This window comes from Macrotis lagotis, chromosome X (genome assembly GCF_037893015.1).
Source record: "Macrotis lagotis isolate mMagLag1 chromosome X, bilby.v1.9.chrom.fasta, whole genome shotgun sequence".
Lineage (NCBI taxonomy): Eukaryota > Metazoa > Chordata > Mammalia > Peramelemorphia > Peramelidae > Macrotis > Macrotis lagotis.
Window position 1 is genome coordinate 241,438,687 of NC_133666.1, and position 26,140 is coordinate 241,464,826.

The window sequence follows — 26,140 nt, forward strand, 5'->3', positions numbered from 1 at the left end:
AATAGCTCTTTCTCCATGATCTGGAATTCTGGAAGTCTTCTGGCTGATCATGACTTTCTCTCAATGCTTATTACCTATCTATCTACTTACTTACCTACCTACTGCTTCCCTGGTTTCTCTGCTTCTCTTCTTTTAAACTTATTCTTTGTTCTCACTTTGGCTGCCAATCTCTCTACCATGTGGATAGATCTGGAAAAACATATCTCACAATCCATCACTTGTTCTCTGGTCTCACATTTATCCTTCTACAGATGTAAGCAGTCAGCTAGTTTAACTGTCTATTGCTTTTTCTTTGAAAGGGTGCTCCCTTGTTCTATTAATACTTAAAACCTCAACCGTGCTTTGTCTCTGCTATCTACCTCTCCTGCCCCTACTTTCATGCTATTTAATACTAGTCAATAGGTCAGTCAATAAACATTTATTAATCTCCTACTATGTGTCCAGATGCCACTGGAGAAATTGAACAATTGTGTCACAATAGTCCACTACACATTCATGTTATCTCATCTTTTACTGGCTCCAGGGCAGTCCTGTTACTGTCCCCTTATTGATTCTCTGACACATTCCCTGAAAATTCTATTCCAAACGTCCTCTCTTCTTAAGATTCCTGTACATCACCTCCCTTCTCCTTTTAGCAGATGATCTAACTTCCTATATAGCTAAGAAAAAGAAGACTGTTTTCTATAAGCATTCTCTTTTCTCCTAATTCTTAACTCAAAACAACTTTATCCCATCCTTCCTTCTTTTTTTTCTTAATCACTCATTTTCTGAGGCAGAGGTGGTCCTTCTTCATGACCAAACTTGTTTTTTGCACCTTTTCTTCTGTCACCTATTGTCTCTTCTTTCAAGTTCTCTACTTGTTCTTTCCTTATGAAGTACAAACATATCCAGGTCTCTGCTATCCTTTTTTTGGGTTTGTTTTTTTTTTTTTTTTGCAAGGCAATGGGGTTAAGTGGCTTGCCCAAGGCCACACAGCTAGGTAATTATTAAGTGTCTGAGACCAGATTTGAACCCAGGTACTCCTGACTCCAGGGCCAGTGCTCTATCCACTGTGCCCTCTGCTATCCTTTAAAAAAAAAAAGCTCCTTTACTTGATTCTGACATTCTGTCAAACTTTCTGCTACATTTTCCTCTCTTCTTTAGAGTCAGCTACTTTAGAGCTTCTACTTTCTCATCACACAATCACCAAGCATGTCTCCCAACTCTAAACTGAGTGTCCTTTCCACTACACTTCACAGTGACTCACATTCACACTTTGTTATTATGAAAACTTAAAAATTGAGAGAACAAATGAAGCGAGCAGAGTCACTTGTGGACCATGACAAGCACTCCTCAGTTACCATAGCAACCACCCCTCCCCCTCCTCTAAAAGGAGGAGAGAAGTAGAGGAAGAGGATTGAATAAAGACCACCTGTTTGTGTACTCTTATGGGTCTCAGGTTTGATCATTTTCCCTCATTTAATCTTTTTGGAGAATCTTTGAGCCTTTTTCATAGAATTTGGATGATCCTTATTTGAATCTGAAACATGAAACCATGGCAATATAGTGTCCTTTTTTTTGTCATTGTTGTTCTTTTGTCCTTTTGTTTTTCTTTTCTAGAGAGTTAAAAACATTGTATGATCCCTAAATCTCAGAGCTGGTTTCAAAACTCAAAGTAAATATATTAGCACCTTGGTATAGAAGCCAGTGTAGGTCAGAGTTAATCCTCTTGTCCAAAGGATACCTACAGAACACACAAACTCCACATAACATCCTCCTCCCCAATGATGCCTCGGTGTCAAAGCATGACCTTTCATTATTTCCTGATCTTTCAGAAGTAATGGGATTGTGGGATCATAGACTTGTAGCTAGAAAGAGTTTTACAGATAATCTAGTACAATTTTCTAAATTTACAGATGAGGAAACTGAGACTGAGCAAGTTTGAGTGACTTGCTCAATGTGATATAGCCTCTGTGTGTTGAGGCAAGATTTTAACTCATTGTCTTGACTTTAGAGTACTGTGCTCTATCTGCTGTGCCACTTAGCTACCTAATTGCTTAGAGTTTAAGAAAAGCATGAGTAGAACTGGAAGAGGTGGGGTTGGATAGTTTTAAGGGTGGAAAAAAAATCTATTGTGTTAGGCTAACTCAGCTTCATTGAAATGCACACTACTGTAGTTTTAGGATAGCAAACAAGTCCAGGTCCTGTTGATTTACACAGGGTAATAGATGGAGGAATCAATCAGCCCTATAATAAATTAATGAGTGTCCTTGGTATTCAGATTGCCTGCAGAATAATAATGGATGGGACCTTTTACACATCATTTTGGCTTTGGCTGACATATTGTTCATTACTGTGGAGATGACTCATCTGAGCCTTATGAAACACGTTGTTCTAAGCTCTAATTCTATTTCCCTTTCCCTTTTATGTTTTTTAAAACCTGCACCTATAGAATTTATTGGCACTCCATCAGTGCCAGAATAGGAAAGAGGAAATGAAATGTGTATGCTATCACAATCAAATCTTCACAATAGATGAATATACAGAAGACCCCTCCCTGGGCTCTTGGTTTCTAGGTTGACTTTTGTGGGAAGATTATATCAGCCTGTCCAGATTGATGTCCTGGGTATTCATTGACCTTTAGGTCTCTCTTCCACTTTGCTCAAATGGTGACTTCACTACCTGGCTCAAACTTTTCCTTCTTACTGCATCTCCTGCAATTATCTTAATTGATGCACTTTTTGCATCATGTCTCCTCCAACACCTCAGTCTCCCAGTTCTTTAACCTCCCTCACCATAGCAACTTCTACCTTTACTCTGCCTCAACTACTCAAAGGGTGACTATACTTTTAATCCACAATTTCCCCACCAACTTCCTCCCAACATCATGTCATCTGAAATTTTATCTTATCACTCTCATCTTAACCCAAATCTCCCAGGATTATTCCCTAGGCCACATTTTTTTTACTTTCATGAGAATGCAAATCCCTCAGTCTCTTCCTGATCTCCCAGTCCAAAATTTCTTCTTGGTTTTACTGTCCCCATTTCATAGCCTTGACTCAAAGGTGCTGCCTTCTATACCTTCCTGTTCCTGCACAATTCCTGCCCTACTGATCCCTGATCTTGGTTCACCTCTAAGTAAGTTATCCCCTCTCCTACTAAGGAGAAAGTTTTACAAATATGCTGATTGACTTCACAACAAATTCATAGTTTCTGACTTCAAATGCACCTCACCAATGGATAGCAATACTTTTTATTAATCTCCAAATAACTCTCTATCACAATCTTTAGTGTCCTCCATTTCTAACTTCACTCCATAACCCCACCCAGTTAATAACCTCAGCCTTCAGATTGATTAAGGAGATTGAGGCTACCCTTTGTACATGCACTCAAAATCCCTTCTCCACAGGGTGAATCCTCCCTATGTCTACCTTCCTCTTTTCCTTTGTTCCAGTATCAGAAGATGAGGTTGCTGTTTTTCTTCCTGCCAAAGAAAATTCTCTTTTCTTCTCCCCCCTTTTCACTTGCTTTTATTTCCTTACTAACCCTCTGCTTTTCTCTCTCTCTCTCTCTCTCTCTCTCTCTCTCTCTCTCTCTCTCTCTCTCTCTCTCTCTCTCTCTTCTCTCTGTTTCTTTCTGTCTGTCTCTGTCTCTGTCTTTGTCTCTGTTTCTGTCTCTATCTCTATCTCTCTCTGTTTCCCTGACTTTGTCTCTCTGTCTCTCTATCTCTGTCTACCAGTTTCTGTCTCTGTTTCTCTGTCTCTGTCTCTCTGTCTCTCTCTCTTTTGCTCGCTCTCTCTCCTTCTCCTGGCTCTTTTCCCTTCTAGCTACAGATATGCTCCGCTTTACCCATTTCTAAATTTAAATTTTTTTTATTGTATCATCTTTTCAAGTTGCTATTCCATATCTCTCTTCTCCTTTACAGTTAGACTCTTCAAAAAGTAGCCTATACTTATTGCTTACCTTTTTTCTAGTTCCCATAAAGCATAAGTGCCATGAGGGCAGGAAATATTTCATTTTTGTCTTTATACTCACAGCATCTATCCTAGAGAATGTCATACAGAGTAAACAATAAATGCGTGTTATATTGAGTTTATTATTATTACCTATCTCTCCTTAATTTCAATCTTTTTCTACTAACTCTACCACTCTCCTGAAATAGACACCTGAAGGTCACCAATGATAACAACTATCACCAATTGCTAAATCTAATAGCCTTTTCCAAGTCTTCATTCTCTAAGAACTTTCTGCAGCATTGACACTGTTTAAAATCTCCATGTCTTTGGTTTTGTTGCTCCACAAACATAAAATACCTTTCTTCTCTTTGCCTATTGAACTCTATTCACAAGCCCATGTCACATGAAATGTGACTTCAGCATACCTTCCCCTATTGCTCCTAGTGAGAAAACAACTTTCTTTTTGAATGATAAAATCTATATAAAATCATGTAAATGCTTCCAGCATGTGAGTGAGACTTGTACTAAGTTTAAGGAATAAGTATAAGATACAAAAATCAAGAGTGTTCCTAACCTGGAGGACTTAATATTATAACAGGAGAAGACAGCATATATAGGGTAAGGATGGCCGGGGAAGAGAATGTCTAGAAAGTTACAGGGTTGATGAACTGAAGGGTCAAAGGAATCATGTCGGTTGACAAGCCCCTTCCACAAGCAATACAGCAGTGGAAGTTGATTTGTTGATTATTCTGCCCAAAAACAAAATGGAAAGAGATGAGGAAATGGGGGACATCAAGGGGAGGGAAGAGGGCTGAAGCAAGGTGTACAATGCCCAGGTCAGCAAGAAGATGGCAAGATGAACTGGGTGAGTAGCTGGATGAGTTGGGAAGGTATGGAATGGGGTCTTTTGTCAATTAAGTGTAGTGCAGTAAATAGGTTTTCCCTTGTTTTTTAAACCCCAAGTTAGGAATTGAAAGATAAAAAGATTCTTTATAAGAGCTTACATTCTTTCCCAGCTTTCTAATATTTTATATAATATTATTTATTTACATAATATGGACTATATCTTTGTATTACCTCCCCCCAGTACCTAGCACAGTGCTCTGAATATAGCACATATCTATATATGTATATGCATATAGAAAATCATATATGTGTAATGTAAATATTATATTGAACTACTTGTACTGTAAGAACTTTAAGATATGATTGGCAAACCCCTGTCAGCTTAAAAGATCACTGAGATAACAAAACTATAAAAGACCAAAATCATTTTTAGGGATTTAGAGTAACATTTCCTATATGGTATTTACTAGTTTGCAATAGTTTTTTTAAACTAGTAAATACCATATAGGAAATGTTACTCTAAATCTCTAAAACTAAAAAAAAATGCAAATCAAAAGAAATTTGAGTTTTTAACCTCATAATCAGGAAATCGGCAAAGATGAAAAAGATGAGAATAATCAGTGTTAGAGAGGCTGTGGAAAGAGGCCCAGTAATGCACTCTTTGTAGAATTACTAATTGGTCTAAACCATGCTAGAAAAAGCAATTTGAGGTTATGCAAAGAAGAATGATTAAAATGTCCATATCCTTGTACCTGTAATCTCGCTTCTAGGATATACTCCTAAGGAGGTCAAAGATAGAAAGAAAGGTTTCACATACTGTAAATAGACATATATACATATATATTTATAGAAACCTTTATAGTAACAAAAAACTGGAAACAAAGTAGATGCTCTTTAATTAGGGAATGGTTAAATAAATTGTGGTGAATGAAACGTGATGGAATATGTTATTGTACTATAAGAAACAATGAATGTAATGAATGCAGAGAAGCATATCTGAATAAATGGAACCAGGAAAACAATATACACAGTAGCTTCAATAATGAAAATGGAAATGACTACAATAAGAAAAACCAAAACAACACTATGTAATTTTAATGACCAAACCTGGCTCTGAGGAAGAGCTATAGAAATAAATATACCCCCCTCTCTTTTATAAGAGGGCCAGCGGGAAACTATGAACAGACTTGATTCATGGATTGATTAGTTTTGTTGAATAGTTTTTTCCCCTCTTTCTTTTTTTTCTTTTACTATTTATTAGTAAAGAATGACTGTCTATGTTATATTCAGAAAATGAAGATGTAAGAAAAAAACTATGTTGAAAATTTATTATAGAAAAGATTGTGGAAAAGAAGAAAGATTAAAAATAAGAAATTATCACAATTTTTTTTAAGGAAGATGGTAGGTAGAGTTTTCTAATAGTAAACAATGGGTAACAAATTTCTGGCAAAAATATAGATTTTTTTTAAAGCTATGACTTGTAAATCTCTAGAAAAGGAAATCATAGTTAAAACAATCTTAAATGACTTCATTAAGAGCAAATTATGCCAGACTAAGACTATTTCATTTTTTGAGATGGTAGATGTAGTTACCCTAAACTTCATCAAAGCAGTTGAAAAAAGTTTTTTATGCAATAAATGAATTCTGAATGGCCTGACCAAAGCATAGTTAATTGTGTGTTTATGTCAACTTGAAGGAAAATATCTACTGGAAGATCTCAGATATCCATTTTAAGTTCTGTGTTTTTAAATAGTTTTATAAATTACTTCCATGAAAGTGTAGGTATAATGCTTAGCACATTTGCCAGTGAAGCAAAACTGGAAAAGGAATAACTACCCCCCCTCTAATGAATATGCTGTTGTTTAGTCATTTTTCAGTTGCATGCAACTCTTTGTGACCCTATTTGGGGGTTTTCTTGGCAAAGATATTGGAATGGTTTTCCATTTCCTTCTCCATCTCATTTTACAAATGAGGAAATTAGGGAATCAAGGTTAATTGACTTGCCTGGAGTCACACAACTAGTAAGTGTCTGAGGCCAGATTTGAATTCATGAAGATGAATCTTCTTGGCTCCAGGCCTTGTACTCCTCTATCTAAGCCACTTAGCTGTCCCAGTGATATGCTACTGGGATAACAAAGTTAGGAACCAAAATTTTCCAGTCTAGCATCTCAAACCATAGCTAACATTGCTGTTGAACCCTACTTGACTACACAAAAAATCCATATTATAGTACAAAATAGAGAAAGTGTGTCTATGCAGATTTAGGAGTCTTAAAGGAGGAAAGACCAAGAGCTCCATGCCAAAGTCTGACCTGAGTTCTTCCCTCCACTTTTGGTATGAGTTTAAGAGCTAAGAATGGTTTTCATAATTTAAAATAAAGATTTATTAAATTTTTTAAAATGTAATAAATATTCTTAGCTTCCAGTCTACAAAAACAGAAAGTCCCTTGAATCTGGTCTTCAGGCTATAGTTTGCCAATTCCTGATAGTGAGTCAATATATATGTCAACAATGAGACTTGGCAGCCAAAAATGCTAATGTGATCAATCTTGGGCTGTATCAAGAGAAGGATAGTGTCTGGAGCACTGGATATGGATAGCTGATGTGCCTTGATCCAACCACATCTGATTGTTCAATCCTAGGAATTATATTTTAAGGGAACATTGACAAGCTGTCAATAATGATGGTGAGAGGCCTAAAGAGCACACCATATGAGGCCTGTCAGTGAAAGAAACTGATGATTTTTAACCTGGAAAAGGCTTAGTGAGCACATGATATCTGGCATTGGAGTCTTTGATGAGTTGTCATAGATTATATTTCACTCTGCTCAGCTCCAGAGAACAGAACTAGGAATAACAGGTGAGATTTGCCCAGAGAATAATTTAAGTTCAACATAAGGAAAAATATTAATTTGAACTATCTCAAAGTAGAATAGGTTCCTTAGGGACATTGCTACCTCTTCCCCTGATACTAGAGATATTCCAATGAAAGCTGATTGATCACCTACTGGAGACACTGTGAAGGATATTCTTAGTGTTGTAATAAGAATAGTGTTATTAGTGTTGTTATAATAATAACAGTAAACATTTCTATTGTTCCTACTAAGTGACTGGCACTAAATACTTTACAATTATTATTATTTACAATTACAATTATTTTGTCATTTGATCTTCACAACAACTCTGTTTTTATCTCCACTTTATAGATAAGAATATGGAGGCAGATAGAGGTTAAGTGACTTACTTGGGGTTACACAGTGTCTGAATCCTTTTCTGGGACTAAGGCATTTATGATTTAGGGAGAGGGAGTTGAGTGAAGAGTTTTAGACATATATATGTATATATACATATATATACATATATATATATATATATATATATATATATATATATATATATATATATATATTCCTACTCACCAGGACTGTGTGTGGTTAATGGAAGAAATCCATACAATAACTTTAAAGAACATGAGATCTATGTGTTGACAGATCTTATTCAACATGCCACCCATGTGATTCGGCCTTCCTGACAACCACAAAGAACTGGAAGAGAAACAGACTGGCTGATGACCATGTTCATTGAACTCAAATTGCTAGGCTTCTATCAGGAAGAATGGAATAATTAGAGCTGGTTTTCCTCAGGCAGGTGGTGAATAATAAGACCATCTTGTTCAGGTGACTCAGATCCTGGAGCAGAGATAGGGACTAGTGTATGACATAGGTGACTGGCTGCTATTGAACTCCACTGCCTGCTAAACAGGGACTCTTCCTATCCCTCTTTTCCTGCCTTCCTATAGTCTCTGGAGCTGCAGTCTTGGACATTCCTCTCCTCCTTCTTGGGTTCCATGAGCAGCAGATCTCAGGAATATTGCATTCAAAGATCTTCAGTAGGGTGATGGGGAAATTTGGAAGGAGGCTGGAAGTAGATGTTCCCCCAGTCCTTCATTTCCTTTCATTTTTTGACTATGTTCAGTAAAACCATGAGATCCCATTATTTTGACTAGCTGACCTTGCCAACATTGAGGGGTCAAGACTAGAGAAAAGAGAATTCAGATATCAGGTAAGAGACCTAGAAATGATAAAGATGATTGGTTTTAGACTTGTGTTTGGGGGGCCAGTATTCTATTCCATACTCTAGAACCCCAGCCACAAGGGTTTGGAATGCTTAGTAATGCTGCTTAAATAGACTAGGCAATAGGGGGAGGAGTCTGAGTATCTGCATTCTGAGCACTCTCTAGTGGTGAGAAGAGGTACTGCAACCTTTTGGAAGACTTGCCCACTCATGAGCCAAGGATGAAGCTAAAATGATTAATTCCATTTCTGTCTCTACCATCACTCCACCTGGTGAGCAACCCAGATAGTCCATCCTTTCCCTGGATAGTTAGCAACAGTGACATGCTACCTTTCTGTAGACTTAAGGATTATAGGACATAAGCTGAGTTTGACTACTTTCAATGCCCCAAATATCATAGTTAAAAGGGTAAGATAGGAGTTGGATTAAATGGTCCCTAAAGTTCCTTCAAAATCTAAATTTTTGGTATTCTGGATATTCTTTCCTCCCTCAGATCATCACCTAATTGTCTCTTGTTTGTCTGACTGTTCCTTCTTGGTCTTCTGTCCTTAGAGCTTTATGTGTAAACCCTCTAATCTCCCATGAGATCATCTCCATTTCCATGATTTCAATTTTCACCCTTTATATAGACTTCTAAATCTAAATATTCAGGCCAAGTAACTCTCTCCTGGCCTCTTCTCTAGAATCTCCAGCTTCCTACTGGATATCTTCACCAAACTGTTTATGAATGCCCATAAGTCTTCCAATCCTTCAATATCCTGTTTGTTGATGGTAGGTACCACTGTTCTTTCAACCACTTAGGTTCAAAAGATCAAACACATCCTTAGATCCTTCTCTTTCCCCCTCTTTCCCTCACAACCAGTTGATGAGTCCTATCAATTCTGTCTCATTGATGTCTATCAAATTTCTCTCTCTTCCCTCAAATTGCCACCAACCCGGTTTAAATACTCATCACCTCTGCCTGAACTACTATAATCATCTCTTCATGGATCTCTATTTCTATAGTATTTTCCCACCAATCAACCTTTCACTCAGCTACCAAAGTAATCTTCCTAGGATGGGGGGAAGGGAAGAAAAAGAAAAAATGATAACTTTATTATATATTTGAAAGAAATAGCAAGTTGTACAAAATAATTTGCAGTTCTATGTGCAATCATCTTCCTGCTGTTGTTTTTGTTGTTGTTGTTCTTAATGATTTATTTATTCTCCAACTACATGCAAAGATAGTTTTCTTTTTCTTTTTAAGGTTTTTGCAAGGCAATGAAGTTAAGTGGCTTGTCCAAGGCCACACGGCTAGGTAATTAAGCATCTGAGGTTGGATTTGAATTCAGGTATCCCTGACTCCAGGGCTTGTGCTCTATCCACTGCGCCACTTAGCCACCCCACAAAAGTAGTTTTCAGCAATCATTTTTGTAAGGTTCTCAGTTCCACATTTTTCTCTCTCTTTCCCCCCCACCCATTTTCCTGATAGAAAGCTAATATGTTATACATGTACAGCTATGCTAAACATATTTCCATATTAATCATGTTGTAAAAGAAGAATAAGAATAAAAAGGGGGAAACATGAGAAGGAATAAAAACCATAAAACATAAAACAAATTATAAAAATTGAAAACAATAATCTTTGGTCTGGATTCAGACTCCATTGTTCCTTTTCTGAATGTGGATAGTATTTTCTATCACAAGTCCTTTACATTTGTCTTTGATTATTGTACTGCTCAGATGAGCAAGTACATAATAATTGATCATTACACAATCTTGCTGTTAATGTGTACAATGTTCTTCTGGTTCTCCCCCTTCACTCAACATCAGTTTATTCAAGTCTTTCCAGGCTTTTTTGAATCCTGATGCTCATGATTTCTTACAGAACAATAAAATTCCATCACCTTCATATACCACACTTTGTTTAGCCTTCTCCAATTGATGGACAGCCCCTCAATTCCAATTCTTTGCCACTACATAAAGAGCTGCTATAAATATTTTTATACATGTGGGATTTTTACCCTTTCTTATCATCTCTTTGGTATATAGATCTAATAGTGATTTTGCTGGATCACTTTGGGCATAGTTACAAATTGCTCTCCCAAAGAGTTGGATCAGTTCATAACTCTATCAACAGTGAATTAGTGCCCTAGTTTTCCCACATCCCCTCCAACATTGATCATTTTCCTTTTTTTTTTTTTTGGCATTTTAGCCAATCTGATAGATGTGAGGTGGTACCTCAGAGTTATTTTGATTTGCATTTCTCTAATTAATAATGATCATATGATTGCAGATAGTTTTCATTTCTTCATCTGAGAACTGCCTTTTTATATCCTTTGACCATTTATCAGTTGGGGAATGACTTATATTCTTATAAGTTTGACTCAATACTTTATATACTTTAGAAATGAGTCCTTTTTCAGAAACAGTAGTTGTAAAATTTATTTCCCAACTTAATGCATTCCTTTTAATCTTGGTTGCATTGGTTCTATTTATGCAAAAACTTTTAAAATTTAATGTAATCAATATTATTCATTTTGCTTTTATAATGTTCTCTGTTTTTTGTTTGGTCATTAACTCCTCCCCTTTCCATAGATCTAAAGTATACTATTTCTTATTCGCCTAACTGGCTTATGGTATCACTTTTTAACAATCATGTTTTTTTTAATTCCATCATTTGATTTCTACTATTTAATTCTGCTACTTTATGAAAATGCTTGTTTTATTTCATAAATTAAAAATAATTACTTTTTAAAAAATCTTTTGTAATTCTATATTGTTGAAAAGACAAAATACAAATTCCTTGGCCCATTCAAGGTACTTTACAGTCTAGTATCAACCATCCTCAAAAACTTAACACAGTGTCTAGAATATAGTAGGAACTTAACATATTCTGATTAACAGCCTTCCAGACTTATTCTACTCTACTCTTTCACACATCTAAACACAGGCCTAACTGAAATTCTAACTATACCCAGTTATTATTTTGATCTCTTCTACCAACATGAATTCTATTCCCCAAATCTGGAATGTGTTTTCTCCTCATCTAGTATTGAGATTCTTTTCTTCCTTTAAGAATCATCTCAGATGCCACCTCTGACTCATCCCCTGTCTCACTCTCAACTGAAAATTACTCTCTCACCTCCAATTTTCCTAATATACTTTGTCTGAATTTCTCTTTTGTTCCAATACAATCTTTCAATCATACATATTAGCATATATAACTGTTTCACACACATCTTTCATCACTAGACTCGTTGAGAATAAGACCCTCATCTTCCATCTTTGTAACTCCATTGCCTATCACATTACCTTACACATAGCAGATATTTAATTGATTATAAATATTGAATTATAAATTATGAATATTGAATTGAATTATAAAAATTGAATTGGGTGGTTGCTGATCAAAATTTCAGTAGGTATGAATTGAAGAAGAAATGTGTAATCTAAATATATTGCAGGTTACTTGTAAGATTTCAACTGCTGGGGGTTAAATTATATTGCTTTACACTTTTGATGACCTTTTATCTATGAACTAATCTAGTATTTTTTCCCAACCTATTAAATTCCACTTCATGATAGGCTTTTGATTCCATATGTTTCTAATTTTGTGTTTTGAATTAAATCTATATAATAGCCAGAGTTTGTACCTGGTCTTCAATACTCTACCTTTAATGCTCTAAACTTAATGCAGCAGTAATAGCTCTTTGTGTCCTTTTGCTGTTCTTCTCCTCCCCCAAGAGGAAATATCCCAGATCCATTTTCACCATCCCAGTTTTTCATTTAGGTGAAAAATTTCTATTTGTTAAAAAAATGAAATAAATCTAAAATTATTGTGCTGTACAAATCTCAATAGAGGTTACATGAGTCATTTAACCTTTCTAGAGTATGCTTTCCTCATCTGTAAAATGAGGAGGTTGGAAAAGGAATGGGCTGTCTCAATAGGCAATATGTTCCCCTAAGCAGAGTTTAGATGGCCATTTGCAAGGAAAATTTTAGAGGAGATTCATGCATCAGGCAGGGAGCAAAATGGCATTTAAAGTCATTTTTAGTTCTGAACTTCTGTTGTTCTGCTATCTGTTAAAACTCTTAGTGAGAGGGGAAAATAATTTTCAGGAGATACGAAGTTCCTTTCAATACAAAAACCTTCCTGAAATCAGTGAAATCAAGATATGACCCACCAAAGTGACAAGTATGCTGTGATAAACAGCTCTGCAAAGTAAAAGTTTTTTTCATCTATCCTTTTATCCTCTAAACATTATTATCTCCCATCCTCAGAGGAATGTTTAACTACAATAAAATTGGGACATGATCTAGGCCAGGGGTCTTAACTTCAGGTCAGTGAACTTTGTTGTTAATATGTTTTAAGTTTGATAACTGTATTTCAATATAATTAGTCTCTTTTGTAATCTTATATTTGTAATTTTATGCCTTTAGAAGCAGATTTCTGAGAAGGGATCCCATAAGCTTAACCAGATTTTCTAGAAAGGGGGATGGCCATAATGTAAAAAAGGTTGAGGGCCCCTTTTGACCCCTTATTAAACTAGATTGAATCCTAGCATTGTCTTCCCTTTTCCTGAGAAAGACATGAAACGAAATAATTTTTTGAGCCAATAAATGGATTCAAATTTGATGGGTCAATTTTAGAACCAATCAGTAGACTCAAATCTTCTCCAGGCTCAGTCCAGGGTAATTGGAGATTGAACTGGGATCTGCACTCCTCAGCACAGGAGACTGTAGCCCTAGCCAGCCTTGGAAACAATCCAGCTTCTTGAAAATCCTTGGAATCAGTGGCTGACTTGGAAATGAGCCAGGAGGGTGAAGGGGACTTCAAAATAAAGCAACCTTCCATGTCCCATCCTGGTAGGGGGGCACCTGTCTTAGGGGCTAAAATCAACTGAATTGGGTGATGAGGCTAGAGGGACAGTGGGACATATTTTTGGACATTTTCCTTAATTTGTTCAACCCCCAATGACTTCCATGCATAGCAAGATGGAATTGCAGAGTAGGAGAAAAGGAACAAGAACTAAGGCCTTTTCTCCCCCACCCCCTTTCCCTTCTCTGGTGCATGCTGCCTGCCATTTAAATTTAGTCTGGCTAGAAAATACTTTTACTTACACTCCATGGTGTTTATTTGGAAAGGATCACTGTCTGAAACAGCATTCCCCTGTCTTCTGACTGATCCAAGTGCAACTGAAGCTAATGGCCAGATTCTTATACTCTACTCCTGTCCCTGTCTATTCCCAGTGTCTCTTTCAAACACAGAATGCTCTTCGAAGCTTCTACATTTGGGCTATACAGAAAATATATAAATATAAGAGAAAATATAAAATATTCTAAACAAATACCCTTGCCTGGGTAAAGACTCAAAGATATACAAACCTGATTATGCTATTCTCTGGTTCCCTCTAGTTGGTCAGCTCAAGAAGATACTTGTGTTTATGTGTTTTCTGCATTAGCCAAAGAGACAAAAGCTCTGCAAACATAATGTTCACACTCATTTTCAAGCTCTTGGATGAAACCAACTATCAGGACCTAACCTGTTTGATGTGATTCTACTGTTATGCATGTCCTCTTCTCTAATCTTACAAACATACTGTTTCCCCCCTCCAATCATAGTGCATGTGCTTTCACCTTTAAATTTAAAGAATTCCTCTTACATCTTTCATTTGCCTAAATGTAGAAAGTTCTTTTATTCACCATTATTTCTGTAATACTTATATGAAAGAAACATCTCATCAGAAAACCAAATTTTCCATTAGGCTCTGGGTCCTAAGACTTTGACCTAATTGGACAAAGATAAGAACATGGTATTATCAGAACAACATACAAGTATGCAGAAAACAGACAATGATGGCAGTATCTGATGTAGAAATAGGGAAAACAGCAGTGTAGTGTTTTTCAGCTATTAAGAGCATGGTGAAGAGAACCACAAAAGAATGCAAACATCTTACACTACCTAAAACTGGAGACCAAAGTCATTCTTTTTTTTTTAGGTTTTTACAAGGCAAAAGGGGTTAAATGGCTTGCCCAAGGCCACACAGCTAGGTAATTAAGTGTCTGAGACTGGATTTGGACCCAGGTACTCCTGACTCCAGGGCCAGTGCTTTATCCACTATGCCACCTAGCCACCCTGACCAAAGTCATTCTAACAGGAGATCCAGACCCCACAGATGAAGAGCCCAATCTTTCATCCAGTCACTAACCAGGTACTTCACCATACATTTCCATTTCCATATATTTCCATTGAAAAGGGTTTACATTAGATGTGTTGCTTTCCTAGGCTATCTGGGTGAAAAAGAGAGATAAAGTTGCACTTATTTGGGAATAAGTGCTGAAATTGTTTTTTCCATTGCTTTGATTTCCTTCTATCATAATCAAATGTTATGTTATTTCAATGAATGTGTTTTGCTTGGTCTATTAGCAAAGTCAAAACTGAATTTATTCTTGTTTTAGTTTTAGTTTTAGCCTTGGAAGTTCCTAGTGAAGTTGTATTGTGGAAAGAATTAGCAGAGACAAGTCATTGACCAGGCCAGTCAATCAGCACGCATTTATTTCATGCATTTTATGTAACAAACACTACAGTAAGTGTTGGGATATAAAGATGGAAATGACATAATCCCCACCTTCAAGGGACTTATATTCTCATCAAGGGATAATGTATACACATATGTTATCATTGTATTGTTACTACAGTTCAGTTGGGTCCAAATCTTTGTGACCCCATGGACCACAGCACAACAATACCGTCCACAGGATTTTCTTGGCAAAGATAGAGAAGCAGTTTTCCATTTCCTTTGCCAGTGGACTAAGGCAAGCAAAGGTCCAGTGACTTGCCAATGGTCACACTCCTAGTGTGGGGAGCTGGGGCTGAGGAGGATCAAAAAAGGTGTAATGACAAAGGTAATATTTAAACTGAACTTTAATGGAAATTAAGAAGTTAAAGTAAGAAGGGACTGGGTTTGAGAGGCAATCTATGAAAAAGAATACCAGAAGAGGCAGAGCCAAGAGGGTGGATTAAAGGCAGGGATTCACTAGAGCTCTCCCCTAAACCATTCCAAATAGCTTTAAATAATGACTCTAAACAAATTCTAGAGTGGCAGAACCCACAAATTGAGAGAAACAATTTTCTAGCCCAAGACAGCTTGGAAGATCTGTGGGAAAAGTCTGTTACACTGGGGTTAGAAAGGGCCCGCAGCATAACCCAAGTTGCACCTGAGTGAACTGGCTTCAGTCATCTAGGAACAGACCAAGGAGAACCTGGTCTATAGTGGTGATGGGGGGGGGAGTAGTTTCTAGACCTCTCAGCCCAGGGATTGCCATGGACAATTGGGAAGGACAACGGTAAAACTCTGCTGCTCCAGAGTGAGAGTGGAGCCTAGTCCAGCACAAGCCTCAGTGAAGACCCAGTCCCAGAAGGATCAGAAAAAGGCCTGGGGAGACAGCAACTGTTTCCAGAGCATTCAGTCCAAAGGCAACAAGAGGATGGGGGAGATTGCAGAGATCTTTTTGCTCTCCCTGAGGCAGGACTCTCTTGTTTTGCCCATCCTCAGATTCAGGTCACAGACTCAGGACCCCAGTCTCAGGAAAAGGAGGAAAAGCTCAATAGAACTCATGTCCTGCAGCAGAGCAAAGACCCTCCTCACAGTTCTAGGGCAGAGGGGAGCAGAGCACAGGCCAGGAGAGCAGTCAGAGCCTCCCATGAGACCTTGGAGGAAGTGAGAGCTTGCAGGTCCCTGCGGGAGGGGGTCTCTGAAAACAGCTGCAAAAACCCTCAAAAGCTTAGGACAATGTGTCCTCTATCCTGGAAGCAGAGTCCCACCTTAACAAAGAATTAGAATCAAATCATAGGCAGGGGAAATGAGCAAACAACAGAAGAAAAAAAAATCTGACCATAGACAATTACCTTGGTCTTATGGAGGATCAAAATGCATATTCAGAAGATGACAAAGTCAAAGTTTCTGTATCCAAAGCCTCCAAGAAAATATAAATTGGCCCCAGGCTATGGCAGAGCTCAAAAAAGATTTTGATAATCAAGAAAGGGAGGTAAAAGAAAAATTGGGAAGAGAAATGAGCTCAATCATGAAAACCAAGTCAGCAACTTGATAAAGGAAATGCAAAAAAAAAACTTGAAGAAAATAACATCTTAAAAACCAATTTGGCTCAAATGGAAAAAGCAGTCCAAAGGCAATGAGGAGAAGAATGACTTAAAAAGCAGAATTCGCCAGATGGAAAAGTAGATACAAAAGGTCTCTGAAGAAAATAATTCCTTAAAATGTAGACTGGAGTTAAAGGAAGTAGATAACTGTGTGAGAAATCAAGAAACAATAAAACAAAACCAAGAGAATAAAAAACTAGAAGAAAATATGAATCTAGAAGAAATTGGAAAAGCAACTGACCTGGAAAACAGATCCAGGAGAGATAATTAAAATTATTGAACTACCTTGACGAAAGCCTTGACCAAAAAAAAAGAACCTAGATGTCATTTTCAAAAAATTTTCTAGGGAAAACTGCCCTTTAATTCTAGAAAGTCAAAAAAGATAACAAGATAACACAAGATTTAGCAGTGTCTACATTAAAGGCTTGTAGGAATTGGAATATGACATTCCAGAAGGCAAAGGAACTTGGATTACAAATGAGAATCAACTACCTAGCAAAACTGAACAAAGGATGAATATTCAATGACCTAAGAGATTTTCAAACTTTCCTGTTGGAAACAACCTGAACCAAAGTGAACAGAAAGTTTGATCTTCAAATACAGGATTCAGGAGAAGATAGAGAGGCACGTGATGTTGAACTGCTTGTATTACTGCACAGGAAGATGATACTGATAACTCATATGAACCTTCTCATTTATTAGGGTAGTTAGAAGGAGTATATATAGACAAGGCACAGAGGGAGTTGAATTTGCAACCATAATATATCAAAAAGATGAGTTAATGGGGGAGAAAGAAATATACCGTAAGAAAGAGAAAGGAGAGGTAGAATGGGGTAAATTGTTTTACATAAAAAAAAGCAAGAAAAAGCTTTTGTAGTGGTATGGAGAAGGGAAGGGGGAGGAAGAATGAGTGAACCTCACTCTTATAGGAAGTGACTCTGAGAAGGAATAACCTACACACTCAACTATGTACAGAAATCTTTCTTATCCTAGAGGAAAATAAAAGAGGAAAGAAATGGGAGAAAGGGAATGGGGAGAGGAAAAGAGCTTAGGTGATAGAAGAGAGGGAAGATCATGAGAAAGGTTAACTAGAAACAACATATTTTTAAGGAGGGAGAGGATGAAAGGAGAGAGGGAGGGAGGGAGAGAGAGAGAGAGAGAGAGAGAGAGAGAGAGAGAGAGAGAGAGAGAGAGAGAGAGAGAGAGAATAGAATAAATAGGGTTGGGGGATAGGATAGAGGGAAATATAGCTAGCAATAGAAACTGTGGGGAAAAATATTGAAGCAATTTCTCTGATGGACTTATGATTAAGAATTCTATCCATCTCAAAGACAGAGCTGATGGTGTCTGAATACATACTTTTTTCTCTGTTTGTTTTAAGGTTTCTCTTTGTGGGGGAGTTGTGTTTATTTTTACAACATAACTATTGCAGCAATGTTTTTTCATGGCTACACATTTTTTACCTACACCAAGTTACTTGCTTTCTCAATGTGGGGAATGGGGTGGGAGCAAGGGAGAAAATTTTTAACTCAAGGTTTTGGAAGTAAATGTTGAAACTCACTTTTGCATGTAATTGGGGAGAATATTTTAAAATAAATTAGATTAAAAAAACAAAAATCATATATAAATATACATATATATATATATATATATATCCAGAATTTTACAAACATACTCTGCTCTTTTGGGACTAATGTCTATTTGCAAGCAACTTTTTTTCTCATATGAAGCATAGAAAAAATAAAAATAGAACCAAAAAAAAAAAGAAAAATTACCAGAAGAAAATGGAATTTCCTATATGTGGAACAAAAAGGCCAGGTTAGTTGGATTATAGAGTGTATGAAAAGGAATAAATAATTAAGTCTGTAAAGGTAGCTTTGAACCACATTATGAAGTATTTGAAATGCCAATAGATGAGCTAAATCATTGAAAATATTCCCACTAATCCATGTGAATTCAAACATGGGTGACACATGGGTCACACTGAAATCTTACCTCTTACTTGAAATCTTTTCTATATTATAAATGAGTTGGCAAATCTCTGGGTACCTCTTTCCCTTCCTCCTCCTACCCCAACCTCAACTATCTAAATAGTCATTATATTCAAATTCATTCTTTACTGGATAAGAAGTAGTTTAAACAAATATTTATATATATAATGTGATTTGATTTGATTTTAAAACTTTAACATGAGGACCTATATATGTTTTTGTCTACAACAAGGTTGCCTACTTTAGATGGAAACCTTTTGAAAGTTAGGGCAAGGGGTTTTGGTCACTGGAACAGGTCAAAGTCGTCTAGGTTCTGTCCTGTTGAGTGAAAAAGATTCTGATTTTTGACCAAGATGGAAGCCTGAGTGGAGTCAGACCACCCAGATCCCACATATCTAGTCTAACAAAAACTTGAACTTTTCATCAAACTAAATAATGATCAAGAAATTCAATGAGAAATTAAAATAAGAGAATTCTTTCACTCTAGAAGAATCCAAAAATCCAGTCAACAAGCATTTGTTAAGTACCTACTATGTTACAATGGAACATGATTCCAGTGGTTAGAACACTGGCCCTGGAGTCAGGAGGAACTGAGTTCACATCTGGCCTCAAACACTAACCACTCACTAGCTGTGTGACCTTGGACAAGTCACTTAACCCTGATTACCTTAAATCCAGGGGTCATCTCTAGTCATCCTGCTTCATATCTGGCCACTGGACCCAAATGACTCTGGAGGAGAAAGTGAGACTAGTGACTTAGTGCAGCACACCCTCACTCAAATCCAGTTCAAGGGCTTGTCATGGCATCACCTCCCTGATGTTATGGACTTCTTCAAGAAGGAAGGACAAACAGCATCATCATCATCATCATCATCATCATCATCATCATCTCTGTGTTTCAGTAACTATGTTAAGTACCAGGAGTACAAAGAAAGGCAAAAAACAGAACAAAAAAAATTCCTACTCTCAAAAAGCTCACAATCTAATTGAGGAGACAACATGCAAACAACAACGTACCAGAAAGATATATAATATCTACAGCATAAATTGGAGATAACCCAGGAGGGAAGGTACTAAGATGAAGGATGATTGATTAAAGCCTTCTTTCAGAAGTTAATAATTTAACTGGGACTTGAAGGAAGCCAGGAAAGAGATAGGAGGTAAAAATGAAGAGAAAGCATATTCTAGGATTCAGAAAATTCTGAGTTGTGTGTAAAAGCGAGGTTTTTGATAAATATAAAGGAGATCAGTGTCACTGCATCTTAGAATATGTGGAGTGAAGTAAAGCACAAGGAGATGAAAAAGATGAAAAGGGACCAATTTATGAAGGACTTTAAAAACCAGATAGAGGATTTGATATCAGAACCTGGAGACAATAGGGAAACAGAAGACAGAGTTTATCAGCTATAATCCAGAGGATCCAGAGGAAAATCAAACAGGACAGACCACCTCACCCCAAAGCACAACAGGAAACAGAGACTGGACCTGACTCAAAGTCTAAATAAGGAACTAAGGTTGGAGAAATAAGTAAACCAAAGAAGGTGCAGTATAAAACATTATATATATTGAGAAATCCCCAAACACAATTGTATATATATAACCTATATTCACTGCCATGAAGAGAGAGGAGGGAAGAGAGGGTGGTAGAAAAATGTGGAATTCAAAAGTTTTCAAAAGGATAAATATTGAAAACTATCTTTACATGTAATTGGAAAAAAATCATATATATATATACATATATATATATATATATATATATATATATATATATATATATATATATATATATATAAAGATGAAGAAAGTAACTCTAACATCAACAAAGGAAAAATAAATTTGACACAACTGCTACAATAGAAGAAAGCTATTAAATAAAGAATTGGAAGGAGAATAGAAGAAAATGTGATAAATCTTAACCAAGTAATTGATTCCCTGAACACTAGAAGAAACCAATGACTCCAAAAGAAAGCAGGAAATACAAGAACAAAAGATTGAGAGTAAGGGAGGAAGAGAAGAAAAGGTAAGATATCTGGAATCAAAGGCAACTGATCTGGACAAGTCAAGAAGAGATAATTTTGTAATGGATTCATTGAACACTATTATTTAATAAAACAAAACAAAAGTCCTGGATACTATATATCACTACATAAGACCTAACAGTTTCTACTAAAAATAACAAGAGATGTTAGATAACAATATTCCTAAAGGCAAAGTAGCTTGTCCTGAAAAGTTTAACATAATCCTATAACAGAACACTTTCAAACATTTCTGATGAAAAGAATGGACCTGAATGAGAATTTTATAAGACCAAAAAAAAAGAGTTCAGAGAAACCTAGAAAGGTAAATGGATTTGAACAGTTAAAATGAGCTGTATGGTGATACAAGGTGATGATAGGGTGCTAACATTCTAGTGGGGAGGAGGGAGGAAAACAAGTGTCCTTTCAGAAACTTAATGTCTTCAAAGTACATGGAGACAATTAAACAATAAAAGCAGAGGTCTTGGTAGTGGACTGGATCTGTTCTGAGAGTTTGAGGAAGGGAAAGAGAAAGGAAGGTAAAAGGCATGAACTAGTATAGAAACAAGACTGAAGGAAGGAATTGGTTATTTCTCTTAATCTGGAGTATATGAGAATAAGACATACAAACATGGAAGAAGATATAAAGAGAGAGAGCACATCAAATGAACCTCACCTTATCTGAAATGAACAATGGGTTTGAGCATACATACTAATAGCTAAGTGGCTCAGTGGAGAGAGCATTGAGCCTGAAGTCAGAAAGACCTGAGTTCAAATTTGACCATAGATACTCACTAGCTCTCTGGCTCTGGGCAAGTTATTTAATCTCTTCCTTAATCCACTGGTGAAAGAAACAGTAAAACTATTTCAGTCTCTTTGGAAAGAAAATCCTAAATAGGGTCATGGAGAGATGAAAATGACTGAACACACACACACACACACACACACACACACACACACACACACAGTTTGTTGTAGAAATGTATCAGATTAAACATACTCTTTGATCCAGCAATATCACTACTAGGTCTGTATCTCAAAAGAGATTTTTTTTAAAAAAAGGAAAATAACAGAGTCATACAAAAATATTTATAACAGCTCTTCTTTTTGTTATGGCTAAGAATTGGAAATTGAAAGAATATCAATCAATTGAAAAATAGTTGACTAAGAAGTGTTATATAATTGTAATGGAATATTATTATGCTCTAAGACATGACAAGCAGGATGATTTCAGAAAACCTGGAAAGACTTACATAAACTGATATAAAATGAAGTGAGCAAAACCAGAGCATTATACAAAGTAACAGCAATATTGCACACTAAACAACTATAAATGATTTAGTCTCAGCAATACAATGATCCAAGACAATCCCAAAAGACTCATGATGAAAAATTCTCTTCTCTTCCAATGAAAGAACTTATGGGGTCTGAATAGAGAATGAAGAATACTATTTTTCACTTTCATCAGGTTGTTTACCATTTCAGGGAGGGAAGAGAGGAGGGAAGAAGGGATAGAATTTGGAACTCAAAACTTAAAAAAAAATGTTAAAAATTGTTTTCCATGTAATTGGGGAAATAACAAAATAGTATTTTAAAAAAAGAAATATATCTGACTCCATAGGAAAAGAAGAAGAAACAAGGAGATTAGGGTTAAGAGGAAGAATGTTTTGAAGTCAGGGATGCACAATCTGATTTTTAAGTTTTCAATATGAGTATTTATACCTGGATAATCAGTATTAATATAGATTCAACTTCAAAGTGTGTTTCGATTCATTTAATTAAACATTTACTAGTACATTCTTGGTTAAGTGGGAGAATATTAAGGAAGTATAGATATTAACAAAATAAACTTCCTTAACCTGAAGGGGCTTAAAAAGGGAAAACAGAGGAACTAGAATCTAAGGAGGTGTCTTAAATTGCCTCTTAGACTGTTAGTGAATGTTTGAACAAATTGTGATATATGAATATCATTGTGGTGTAAATGAGAAAAGATAAAATTTCAGAGAACACAAGGTAGTATAAATTGATTGATGCAGAATGAAATGAGCAGAACAGGGAAGGCAGTTTCTTCAAAGACAATAATAAAAAAGGAAAACAACTTTGAAAGACTTGAGTACACTGCCCAGTGCAATGACCAAACAAGTTTTCCCTCCAGACAACCTATGTTAAAGCTTGTTATCTACCTCCAAAGAGAGAAAAGATGAACTCAAGGTACAGAAATAGAGATATATGTTTTTGCATATGGCCACTGTATAGATTGTTTTGTTTTACTATATTTTTTGTTACATTTATTTTTTTTTCTTCCATCTGCTTTTTAATTAGGAGAGATAAGTTGCTGCAGAGAACAGATAATACTACTGATCTCCACTCTTCAAATGAGGGAAATTGAAACCTTCTTTAAAATGCATAGAAGAAAATACTTCAGAGAAATAACAGACTTGAGGGGCGGCTAGGTGGCATAGTGGATAAAGCACTGGCCCTGGAGTCAGGAGTACCTGGGTTCAAATCCTGCCTCAGACACTTAATAATTACCTAGCTTTGTGGCCTTGGGCAAGCCACTTAACCCCGATTGCCTTGAAAAAATCTAAAAAAAAAAAGACTTGAAGGATACTTTTGAAGTGTGTGGAATTTATTATATATATATATATGCATATATATTTCATACATATATATATATATATATGTATTTTAAGCAAGTGCTTTGATATAGAGATTCATGGCTTCCTAGACAGTTATCTTTTTCTGGAGGAATTGGATATGAAAATACTCATTGTTTAAGTTCAGAATTTAAAAAGATCTTTTAAAGTGCCATATGGGAAAGAAGAGGAGGAAAAAGGGGATCTTACATTATTATCATACTCTACATCAGGTCATCATTCAGTTGAGTCCAATTCAACATGATTTATTAAGCACCGACTATGTACCAGATATAAAAGCAACCAGATGGCTCAATGGATAGATCACTGACCTGGAATAAGTAAGAAATGGAAATGAAAATACTCTTTGTTTAAGTTCAGAATTTAAAAAGATCTTTTAAAGAGTTCCTCATTAATGCACCATATGGGAAAGAAGAGGAGGAAAAAGGGGATCTTATATTATTATCGTACTCTACATCAGGTCATCATTCAGTTGAGTCCAATTCAACATGATTTATTAAGCACCAACTATGTACCAGATACAGAGGCAACCAGATGGTTCAATGGATAGATCACTGACCTGGAGTAAGGAGGACCTGAGTTGAAAGCCAGTCTCAGACATTTACTAATTGTGTGACCCTGGGTGAGTCACTTAACCTTTGTTTGCCTTAATCCATTGGAGAAGAAAACCACAAACCATTCCAGTATCTTTACCAAGAAATCCCATGGAGATGATCCATGGGGTCAGGAAGATTTGGATACGGCTGAACAATAACAAATGTGCTAGGTATGGTTCTGGGAAAAATGTGCTTTCTCATAGACACCCTCAAATTTACAAGCAGCAGATGACTCCAAAACCCAGCTGTACTTTGGAGTAGAGGAGTAGAAGAGAATGACCAGCAGAGACTGTCCTCACTAGAAAGTTTCTTTCTTCCCAGTGATGAGGTTGACAGGTTCATCCTACACTGTCCAGGATGAAAGGCTTCATTCAGCAAAGGAAATTTTTAGAAGGCTTCTTGGAGTTTGCAGTTATGCCTGGCCCCTCCTGAGTACAGTCTTGCCTGCTTGTTTGAAACTTTGCTGACTCCAGATGGATTATCTCTAATCTGGTTTAGCCCCACTCTGCTACCATGATCCTTGCTGATCTGATTGTAACCATAACAACCAGTGCCTACCTGGTGCAGAATCCTGCCTTGTGCTGTCCTTCCTCCCACCTGGGTCCCCATGTTCCCATCCTTTTGACCACTCTGAATTTGACTCTGGATTCTGTCAAATTCTTATCAGGTACCATCCTGATATGCCCATTCCTACTTAAGCCTTAGCAGTACTCTCTAAGCCCAGGTAGGGGCAGGGGCAGGCTCTCACCACCCATTTAGGACAGATGTCCAAATGGAGATTTCCTGTGACAGGTGAAAAAAAGGAGGATGAAAATGCAAATAGAATGTTGAAAAATCTACAACCCACATAGGATATTATTGATCCTTGTCAGACCACCAACCTAAAGAGGAAGTCTGATGAGCTTTAGAATCTGAGTCTGAATTGTGGGCGATCTGACAATTTTTTTCTAGTTAGACCTGGACCTAATATGAGACCCTGATCTCCACTGTCACCTCCATTAGTTTCCTGTGTTAAATTGAGCCTTCATTGATATGATTTCCAATGGGACCTGGTTTGGAATTTTCACTGTGTACTATCAGAGGAAATGTAGCAGAGTGGAAAAATCAGCAACTTTGTGGAGTTGGAAGATCTGAGTTCAAATCCTAAGGGAGCTGCATGAGATGGCTTCCCAAATGTCTTCCAGGCCCTAAGTCTAGGAACAAGATTCTGTCCTCTCTTACCAGGTCCCCTCCAGCTCCACAAGCTCATTGGTACAAACAGGGTGGAAATGCTAGCTTAGCCTCCACAGCTGCTTGGGGAAGAACTGATTAAAATGATTATGGAATACTTTAAAAACAAAGGCCTATAGAAATTCTCAATGGGAACACACCATCTTGTGGGAATTTGTCCATGTTTGGTTTGTCAATGAGCTGTCCATGGCTAACCCGGTCTCTGTTTCGGCATAGTTCCTGCTAATTAACAGAGACTCTCATTCTGTGCCAATGTAAAGCCCTCTCATTCTCAGCCCATTGTGTCCTGCAATACATAATCCTGCCTTTGTGACTCCAAATGAGGGGTTGCCATGGAAAGGATTCATCACAATGGGCCACATTTAGGCTTTTTCTTGTTGGCGTCAAAGACAGGTAGATATTAAAGCCCTATGCTTGCACTTTATATTGCCGTAGCCACCCCAGGACACATAAACAGGCAAAATAAAGATAAATCAAACATTATTTGGGTGAAATAAATGATCAGACTTTTAAATACACTGGGTCATCCATCTGATCTGCTCTGGTTTCTCTCCCTCTTCTCTTTCACTTCAAGTTCTCCTTTCAAAGGCTCCAGAATTTGGAAATATTTGAAAGAATTAAAGAATAAAATTTTAAGGGCAGAAATGGCCTTCCT

The 26,140-nt window shown here is 36.8% G+C and overlaps 1 long non-coding RNA gene across 1 annotated transcript; it reads right to left on the minus strand.

Annotated features, from left to right (window-relative positions):
* Positions 1 to 8,273: 8,273 nt before the first annotated feature.
* On the minus strand, positions 8,274 to 25,701 carry LOC141503183 (uncharacterized). The gene is made up of 3 exons (XR_012472781.1): positions 25,626 to 25,701; positions 12,508 to 12,636; positions 8,274 to 8,814 (listed from the first exon to the last, which is right to left on the minus strand). It is a non-coding gene; the product is annotated as an uncharacterized LOC141503183 (long non-coding RNA).
* Between the last annotated feature and the right edge of the window lie 439 nt (positions 25,702 to 26,140).